General features: G+C 51.3%; 1 protein-coding gene across 1 annotated transcript in view; it reads left to right on the top strand.

Annotated features, from left to right (window-relative positions):
- Positions 1 to 21, top strand: part of LOC116952496 (retinal guanylyl cyclase 1-like) — a 31,981-nt gene extending 31,960 nt beyond the window's left edge. Inside the window, exon 19 of the mRNA XM_076074277.1 lies at positions 1 to 21. This exon is cut by the window's left edge and continues 129 nt beyond it. The gene's annotated coding sequence lies outside the window, so the exon portion shown is untranslated.
- Positions 22 to 10,525: the final 10,504 nt, after the last annotated feature.

Below are 10,525 nucleotides of genomic sequence, written 5' to 3'. Positions count from 1 at the left end.
CCCTCCCTCCCCTCCCTCCCCTCCCTCCCTCCCTCCCCTCCCTCCCTCCCTCCCTCCCTCCCTCCCTCCCTCCCTCCCTCCCTCCCTCCCTCCCGCCCGCCCCTCCCTCCCGCCCCTCCCTCCCTCCCTCCCGCCCGCCCGCCCCTCCCCTCCAGCGTGCGCTTCACTCGAGCGGCGTCCAAGTCACCAGGGCACCGGTTCACGTTTGTCGATGATGCGCGTCGTTTTAAAACTCAGGGCCCACCACCACCCCCTCCACCACCACCCCCTCCACCACCACCTCCTCCACCACCTCCTCCATCGTCGGCGGTGACGCCACGGCCCAGCGGTGTGGGGGCGGGGACGGACGTTCGCAGAAGTTCGCGGTTCGAAACCGGCAGCCCGCCCTGGTTAATACCGCGGCGGTGCGTGACCGCACGTGCGATGAAGGACTCCAAGTGCGGCACTTCTTGGATAAAGTTTTTTTATTTATTGTCCTCGACTCAACAAAAACTTCCTGCACCCACCAGCAGCTTGCCTTCCCTCCCCTCTCCTCCCCCCTCTCTCATCTCCACCCATCCCCTTCCGTCCCACCAATCCCTCTGCTCCCCTTCTAGCCGCCTCGACCCCCCCCCCTCCGCTGGCCTCTTTCAAATCTCACCGCCTTCTCTCTTTCCATGCCGTGCCCCTCCCCCCTAGTGGCGGTTATGGTGCATACAAAGACAAAGACCCCCCGTGTAGCCTTCACAGACTGCTGGGGCAAGGGCTGTTAGCGAGCAGCACCTATGAAGGCCGGCGTAGCACACGAGGGGGTGGGTGGCCAGCACCACGTGTGTGCCGTACCCATGTCGCCCCCATGCACTTGCAAAGACACTTATCCAAGGATGTCTCACATCCTGACAATGTGTACGTTGCGTTGAACTTCTTTCGCGCCGTACGTAGCCAATCGGCGGTGCGGGCGGAAGGACAGCAACACAAGAAGGCAGTTCTAAAGAAATGCGTTTTCAATCTCAGAATATCTATTTTTACTGGAGGAATTCGATGAGCTATAAAGCTCTTTATCATAGATGTCCAGTCGGGGGACGGCTAGCTGCGAATCTTTTAAGGGCCGCTTCGTGACAAGTTATTTATTAAAGACCACCGTTTTGTATTCACACCGCATTGCGGCTCTTAAAATATTGAGTTTGTTACTGAATTCAAAAACAAATTTGGCTCTTCTTGTCATTTTGAAGGCCCGGGCCCTGATCTCGGTGGTTTAAAAGTGCATCACAGCTCCCAGTGGCCTAATATCAGAAAGGAAAGAGCGTTCCAGACGGCCGCAGAAGTACACCTGAACGCGCGCGTGTGATTGCGCTGGCCGTATTGACTGTAACGATAGCGTGAGATGGCGTTAGATAACGCGCTCCTTCCTGTTCCCTGCGATGTCGGCTGTGCGTGGGCTGCTGTCGTGGTCCAAATTTTACCAATGGTTGAAAGAAATGAGCCAGTGGAGGAAAATTCCGCACTCCCACGATGGGGGAGGAGGCGGGGTGGGGGGAGTGGGTATATCCACAGGATGACCCACGGTTGACTTGTCGCATCAAGTGGCGGTCACCTGAACGGAACCAGGAGAGACTGTGGGGGTGAGTTGACCCCAAGGCGTGAGATCAACTCGCGACTTCCCATCTGCTCGTTGGGCGGCCTCATCACGGCTGGTTCCGCGACCGGATGATTGTGGCATTTGCTGGATGGAGGCATATATAGGGTTGATTGAATCATCAGGGAACTGGACAGAAGGGCCTTCTAGGTAAATTGCGGAGCCGTGGTGGCCACATCTGGCAAAGCGACATCGCCGTTGCGCAAAGTCGTCTGGATGTTTTATTTATTTTTTCCAAGGGGGCACGCAAACAGTTGCGTCGTGTAGCACGTGGTGGCAGCGGCGGTGGTGGCGATGGTGGTGGCGGTGGCGGTGGTGGCGGCGGTGGTTGTGTGGCAGCGGTAGTGGTGGCATCGGTGGTGGTGGTGGCAGCGGTGGTTGTGTGGTGGTGACGGTTGTGCGGCTGTGTGGTGAAGTTTCTCGCGAAGGAAATTGCTCAGTCTGCCGGGAAGGTTACGAGGAGATCCCCCACGCAGTTCGCTTGCGCACAAGCGAGTTCGAGCGGACGAGAGAGACGGTCAAAAAACGGTGACGGAGATGTGAAATGTGAAACATCGTGGCCGTCGTCGTTTTTCCTCTCGTGGGGATGCATAAATCCGCGTCGCACCGGCGCACGAGCCGATTTTAAATCGCTCCGTCTCCTGTCCGGGCGCGTTCCGATGCTCGGCCGTCACCTCCGCCGCCCATCCTTGGGCCACCGACCTCCGTGCCCTTACGAGCGGCGCGTCCCGCCCAATCCTGCCGGTGTTTCCGTCAGTCATTTCTGTATCGCGTCTCTCGCTTGCAGATGTCTTCTAACGCACGTAGCTCCTCTTTCTGTCCCTCGGTGTAAATCCGAGGGTGCGTTTCTCCGCGTGCCACTGGTCTCAAAGATTCATTGCGTTAAATATTTTTACGAGTAAGCAGTAATAAAAATAACACACACACACACACAAATGCCCTGAAAAATAATAGGAGGCGTTATGTTTTTGGGGAATGTCCCATAAAATGCTCAACTTCCATTTAAGCAATTCGATAGAAGTGTGAAATAAACTATTTAAAACTAAATTATTCTTTTTTTATTTTATCAGGTAAGACCCACTGAGCTAGGTAGCTCTTTTTTCAGAAGCGACCTGGCCACAAATGATAGCTCAACAAAGTGGCTCATCGCGTGGACATTCATAGGAGCCAAATACTCTAAGGGAATGTTTCTAAACGTGGAGGGGGAAAGCCGGAGGACCCGGAGAAAAATCCACACAACCACGGGGAGAGAGACACCGCAAACTTCAAATATACAACAGGCGACTGGGCCGGGATCTGGATCGAACCCACGACCTCCTGTATACCCGGCGAGGTAGTTAACATCTCCTAGACACCGCGACGCCCCTAAATGATGCATTTTCTAGAAGACGTTTTCCACCACGGTGGCAATTCAGTCACGGATTTTTAGAGACCACCTCTCAGGCCCGAGGGAAGAGGTTACATGTGCAGGCGTGCAATCGCTTGCTCATGCCACCGCTGGTAGACGTACCATCACTTCGAGGACATTCCCTGTCGACGCACAGTGGTGAACTCGTTTATACCCCTGCCTTGACAGAGGCTCTGGTAGGGAGGGGGCGGGAGGATTTGTAAAACTTGCCCCAATTGGTTGCCTCGCAGGGAGATTAAACCGGCGGCTTCTGGATTGCAAGTCCAGCGTGCCTACCACGACAAAGGTCCCCCGTATAGTCTCAAGAGACGTTTTGGGGCAAGTGCTGCTCGCGAGTAGCACCTACGAAGGCCGGCACGGCACACGAGGAGATGGGTGGCCAGCACCACGCCCGTGGCCGCCTTTGTCTCCCTCGTGGCGACTTTTACAAACCGCGCCAGGTGCTCATTTGAGTCCGAGTCGGAGCGGTTCAGATAACATCGTCACCGGTGTTGGTGGCCGTGAGCCGGGAATGCGGCGGTGCGGTGCTCACGTGGTAGTGCGCGAACCACCGCGCTGTCGCTCCCACGGGAGTGTGCGCTATTGCCACGACGCGCACACACACACACAGACACACACATAGACAACAACAACAACAACAACCGCCATTCGCCACTAAGTGGCGGTGACGTCACCACGACGCTTGTGCCAGGCTATGTGCACCCTGAGGCCACGTGAAGTGTCGAACGCCCGCTGGCAGGAGGTCACGGGGCAGACCCAGGTGCCACGGGTCGACTGACTTGAGATGAGTGGCTGATGCACCACCTGTGCCCCCTACAGACACACACACACGCAGAGACTCAATTTGCTCTTCCAGAGTACGCCGGCAGGTGACGTTTTGCCGGTGCGGAAGATGCGGCAACAATCTGTGCGCCACCCCACATGGGGAGGGGCGATGGTTTGCGACGTCCGCGCCTCCGATTGTGGCACGGCTGGCTACGTGCGGTGCGAAAGAAATTCGGCGTAGGCTGACGCGACGCGGAGGGGGAATCGCGCGCGTGTCTCTTGTGAAAGGCGGCGATGGTTCGGGGAGAAACTTGAACGGTCTGCGGAGTGGACTTTAAGTTATGATGTACAACCAAAGTGGCCGAAACTTTTTAAACGTAGAGATGATATTTTCAAATGTACCGCTGATTGTTATATATATAAAAAAACATTAAACAGTGTGTGTGTGTGTACATAGAGACGTGTTGTTGTGGTCTGAGTTGTTACACAATTATCAGCTGCACTGATTCCATCTTTATTGGTCTTCATCAGCCATGGTCAATCCACTGCTGGATGAAGGCCTCCCTAACCCCCCACCCCACCGCCATCTCACGATACTGCGATCCATGCTCTAGGGGGTCACGATGTCAACGAGCAACTGCGAGCACCTGCACAAGTATTTCAGTTTTGATTTAAAGCGTTCGTGACTGCAGGGATTCATATTCTTGGTTCTTTCGGTAAAGTCACGTTGAAGGGAAACAATAAAATAATCATCAGGTGTGTCGGTTTGCATTAATTTTTTAAAAAAATAATTAATGCGGACCGACACACCTGATGACGACCGTTTGTGTTATGGTCGAAACGTCGTGAGAATTTTTATTGTTTTATATATATTATTATTTTATTGTTTCCCTTCAACGTGATTTTACCGAAAGAGCTAAGAATATGGAAATTGTATTGTTTTATATTTTTAATATTTTATTGTTTCCCTTCTACGTGACTTTACCGAAAGAACCAAGAATACGTATTTTAGTGTCAAACTAAAAAAAACTGCCCATAGAGAGGACCGCAGACCTTGGGCAATTGTCGGTCCGGTGGCTCACGCTCCTCCTGGAGTCTCTCTGCCTCGCTCTCTCTCTCTCTCTCTTTGAGAGCAAAGCGATTGCGATCCAGGCGGCATCGTGTTTCAAGTGAAGAGGAGACTTGGGCTGCTCAAGAAGGGGATTTAATGTCGACAGCAACTCGCAGCAACTCTTCCCACTCGCTATCCGAAGCCAACCACGAACTCTCCCACTCCGTCCACTTTTATAGCCCCCTCCCCCCCCCTTTCCAATCCTCCTCCGTAATCCTTCTCTGCAATCCTTCTCCGTAATCCTTCTCTGCAATCCTCCTCCGCAATCCTCCGCAATCCTCCTCCGCAATCGTCCTCCGCAATCCTCCTCCGCAATCGTCCTCCGCAATCCTCTGCAACTATTCTCCGCAATCCTTCTCCGCAATCCTCGGCACCAATGCGATCAGAGCGTCCTCCAATCGACACGTCGGACTGCGTGTCGCGCGCGGCGCGCGGCAGTGCTCTCGTGACCCCTTGACCCTTAACCCGTGGCTGTGTCGGTGCTCGCGTGCGATGATGACCCCGAACATCCTCGACGCAACAAACGAACAAACAAAAAACCCGATCACGACCACGAGAACGCCGCGTGTGCTCCGGGCAACGGTGAAGACGCTCCGGCAAGGCAGACGCCTCGGTGTGCGCCGACGAAGAGTTGGACAAGTGGAGCGGTCGCAGCGAATGGACCACGATAGCTTTTGGTGCCAGATCTCGTCATTAGGAGCAATGAGGCAGCAGTCACGTGGGCTCGCCGCGGACATCCTTGGCTGCTGGGCCATCGAACAGAGACGGCTGTCAACGCATCGCCGTCGTCGCGCGGAGCTTCCAGACTGCGCTTTTTGCGGCCGTCTGGAACGTTCCTCCTTCCCGTTACATTAGGGTGCCACTGGGAGCTGTGATGCACTTTTAAATGGTCTCGATTGAAAACTCATTTGTTTAGAAGTGCTTCCCGTTGTGTTCAGTTTGTTGTCCTTGACCCGCAAAACTTCCAATTAGCGCGGTTGGCTACGTACGGTGCAAAATAAGTTCAACGTACGTACATGCATAGACTCACACAGAGACCCATAGACTCACGCAGAGACCCATAGACTCACACAGAGACCCATAGACTCACACAGAGACACATAGACCCACACAGAGACCCATAGACTCACACAGAAACCTATAGACTCACACAGAAACCCATATACTCACACAGAGACCCATAGACTCACACAGAAACCCATAGACTCACACAGAGACCCATAGACTCACACAGAGACCCATAGACTCACACAGAGACCCATAGACTCAGGGGCAGTCTAGGGGGGGGGGTAGTCTGGGGGGGGGGGTCAGACATTTGTGACGCCGCGTGACGATGGGGGGGGGGGGGTCAAAAATCGTCCAAAATTGCGTGACGTCATTTATGGACGGCCCCTCACACTTCCCCCACACCTCCAATTAGCGCTGTTGGCTACGTACGGTGCGAACGAAGTTGAACGAAGAAACAGCGGCTGCTGCTGCTCTCCTCCTGACCCCGAGAGACAGCACAGGTCAAAGGTTACAGAGATGCTGCTGCTGCTGCTACTGTTGTTGTGATGCTGGAAACAGCAGACGGCAGAGTTGAGCTGTATCGATGATGATGCTACTGCTCTTATGATCACAGAGACAACAAATGGCAGAGTTGAACTAATCAATGATGCTGCTACTATACTCTTTGGTTCTATTGGGTAAAGTCACGTAGGTAAAAAATAAAATAACAAAAATCACGACGTTTCGGCCACAACACAAGCGGCCTTCATCAGGTGAAGGGACGAGACTGTCTGGAGGACAGCGCTGGAGGGAAAAAAGCCACGCTCAGATCACGACCTTTAAGCTGTGTGAGAAGAAACAAAGCGCCTTGACAAAGGAATTAGCATATAATTTAGCATTGAAATGGCTGAGTGATTAGCTTGTGACTGGTCACAGAAATGGCTATGTTAAAGTTAAAGCATACACATCCGCAAAGGCACCCCTTGACAAAGGAATTAGCATAGAATTTAGCATTGAAATAGCTAAGTTAAAGTATACACATCCGCAGAGGCACCCCTTGACAAAGGAATTAGCATAGAATTTAGCATTGAAATAGCTGAGTGATTAGCTTGTAACTGGTCACAGAAATAGCTATGTTAAAGCATATACATTCACCGAGGCACCTAGTACATATCAAACAGGAGAATTTAGCGAAACACAACCACGCTCAGACCGCGGACCTTTAAGCCGTGTGCGAGCAAACAAGGTGTCCTGACAAAGAAATTAGCATAAACATTGGCATTTGATTGGCCGATTTTAGAAAAGAGGTGGTCTACGTGCCGGTGGACTTCCCGTTTGGCGCGGGGGGGGGGGGGGAGTTTACCTATTGATGGTGTGAAAAGGGAATTTATAAGAGCTGCGAAAATTTGGGGTACCACCACTTGAAAAATATACTGTACCAGTGAAATTAGTTTAATGTTTAGTTGGATTTAGAGCATTTTTCCAATGGTTGCTTAATTTGAAACCATCTTCTCGGTTGAAATTGTGTCTGTGTTTGTAGATCTGAATTGCCTCGTGAACAAATCTCTGATAAAAACCCGTGGGTTTGCAAAGAACCTTGGTATCGGAGAAAATTATATCGTGATCACCCACAGCGTTCTAACAGTGATCAGCCACGGCAGAATAATTCGTTTTGCCGTGTTTCAAATCTGATTTGTGCTCGCGAATTCGGTCAGAGACATGTCGCTTTGTCTCCCCGATATAGCAATCACCGCAGGTACAACTCAATTTGTAAACCCCGGGGTACTGTAAGTCAGGAATGACATCCTTCACGGATGGGATCAGATCACGAATTTTGTGTACTGTATTGAACCGGACCTGGATCTTGTGTTTGTTTAGAATTTTGGAAATATTTTAAGTAACGCCTGCTATATATGGTAGTGTGATGCTGCTACTGCTGTTATGATCACAGAGACAGCAGATGGCAGAGTTGAGCTGTATCGATGATGCTGCTACTGCTGTTATGATCACAGAGACAGCAGATGGCAGAGTTGAGCTGTATCAATGATGCTGCGGCTGCTGTTATGATCACAGAGACAGCAGATGGCAGAGTTGAGCTGTATCGATGATGCTGCGGCTGCTATTATGAAAACACAGAGACAGCAGACGGCAAAAGTTAAGCGACAGACATCCAGTGCTGCTGCTATGATCCTGGGGGTACGGCGTTGTCAGCGTTGTATGCGGGTCGGGTAGAGTCCTTGAAGTGCAGAGGGGGGCACTCCATCAGTGGCATCCCGTTACAATGTCTCAAGCGCCACGATGCCTAGGAGATGTTAACTACCTCGCCTGGTGTGCAGGAGATCGTGGGTTCGATCCAGACCCTGACGCCTGCTGCTGTATATTTGGAGTTTGCGTGTCTCTCTCTCCCCGTAGTCGCGTGGATTTTTCTCCGGTTTTTCTCTCCACTTTTAGAATCAATGCCACGCGTTCAAGAGCTGCTCTGAATTCCCACGTGATTATGATTTCGCTCAGTGGGCTATCATTTGTGGCACAGGTGGCTTTTTGCAAACGGTCTACACATAGCTCAGAGACCCATCGTTGTAAAATAAATCAACATTTCTACAAGTTTTGTTTCAAAGAAGCGCACGTCGAGTTGGCCAGGCGATGGCAGCCGTAGCAATGGATCATTGAATCTATCTGTGCGGAGCTTTGATGGCCATACCCTCGCATTCTTGGGTCCCTTCTCTCCGGACGTTCTCTCGGCTTGCTCAACCCACTCGCAAAGCACGACGGCTCGTGCAGTTGGGAAGACAAAAGTCATCCTCCGCAACGCGACGACATGCTGTGTCTCGGAGTGGCGGTACGGTGGTTAGCGCACTGAACTGTGAATCCGTCTGTTCCGAGTCCACCATCAGTGGGCGAACGATTGCCGAAACGGGCATGGCCACGCCATCTGTCCTGTGGTTGTCCTTCCACCGCGCCTCCGATCAGCACGCTTGTTCTACCTACGGTTCGAATGAAGTTCACATTGCATGCATCGTTCACGGGCCAGCACCGGCCAGTTTGTGAAGTTTGGTCAAACAATCACCGCGGGAGATGCGGCACGAGCCCTTGAGACAATGGTGGGTTTAGCATCGGGCTGGACATTGTCATCATTCAATTCCGCTGTTGTAGATTAGTTCGGAGTGCGCGCTACGAACGCGTGGATTTATAATGTGGGCAGCATACCAGTGCCATCGAAGGAGCCTACGAACGCGTGGATTTATAATGTGAGCAGCATACCAGTGCCATCGAAGGAGCCTACGAACGCGTGGATTTATAATGTCGGCAGCATACCAGTGCCATCGAAGGAGCCATGCACCACCATGGCGGTTTAACGCAAGCACATTGACCAAACTACTAATAATTAGACTATATATTGAAGATGCGGCTCATGAAATGCATACATCAGCCACTGTGAATGAGTCATGCTCAATGAAATCAATGTGTGAACAGTGACATGAAACAGACGTGTATCACTGCATACTCACACACCCACACAACAACAATAATAATAAGAGAGTGTGTCTATCTCCATGCCTTACTGGCTGTGTCTCTCTGTGTATGTTTATCTGCACGTGTTTCGCGGTGTCTGTACGTTAGTCTCTGTCTCTTAGTGTCTCTGTGTGTCGTTATGTGTTTCTTAGTGTCTCTGTGTGTCGTTATGTATCTGTGTGTCGCTATGTGTCTCTTAGTGTCTGTGTGTCGTTATGTGTAGGTATATATATAGTCAGTACATAGTAGACACTACTGACTCTATTGCGCGCGTAGAATCTGGATGTACATCTGCCTACAAAATAGTTTATTTTTGGGGGGAGTGAAAACATTTTGGGGGGTCAACAATTTCTGTAAAATGTTAGACCAACTTTTTACCCCCACATCTGATGGTGGGGGAGGTCCATTTCCTTCAACTTTTTGATTCGGGCCGTCTGAAAGGCTCTCTTATCATTTAGTTGATGGACAAACGGGCAAACTGAACGCCGGGTTTTTATAATTATAAATAATCGATGTTCGCAAACAAGTATACGTAGATTATATATTCACACATACACACACGTGTCATCCAATAATACTAATTAATACACTTTCCAAATCCTGGTGGCGCTGGCCCAGTGATTTGCACTGTGCGCCATGAACCCCGCTCGTTCCGACTTCGATTCTCAGCCATGGCGAAGCATCAGGACATCCGCATCAGGATATCGGCATCAGGATATCAGCATCAGGACATCAGCATCAGGACATCAGCTACAGGACATCAGCTACAGGACATCAGCATCAGGACATCAGCATCAGGACATCAGCATCAGGACATCAGCTACAGGACACATCAGCTACAGGACATCAGCATCAGGACATCAGCTACAGGACACCAGCTACAGGACATCAGCTACAGGACATCAGCTACATGACATCAGCATCAGGACATCAGCATCAGGACATCAGCATCAGGACATCAGCTACAGGACATCAGCTACAGAATATCAGCATCAGGACATCAGCTACAGGACACATCAGCTACAAGACATCAGGACATCAGCACATCAGTCGCGAGTGACACAGTATCTGAATCGGTCCCGCAACAGTGACCAGCGTGGTGAAGTATAGCCGGGTATGTTCGGGG

This window comes from Petromyzon marinus, chromosome 47 (assembly GCF_048934315.1).
Source record: "Petromyzon marinus isolate PM22_M1 ecotype Great Lakes invasive population chromosome 47, UKy_Petmar_22M1.pri1.0, whole genome shotgun sequence".
Classification (NCBI taxonomy): domain Eukaryota; kingdom Metazoa; phylum Chordata; class Hyperoartia; order Petromyzontiformes; family Petromyzontidae; genus Petromyzon; species Petromyzon marinus.
This window is presented reverse-complemented; position numbering and strand designations above follow the sequence as displayed.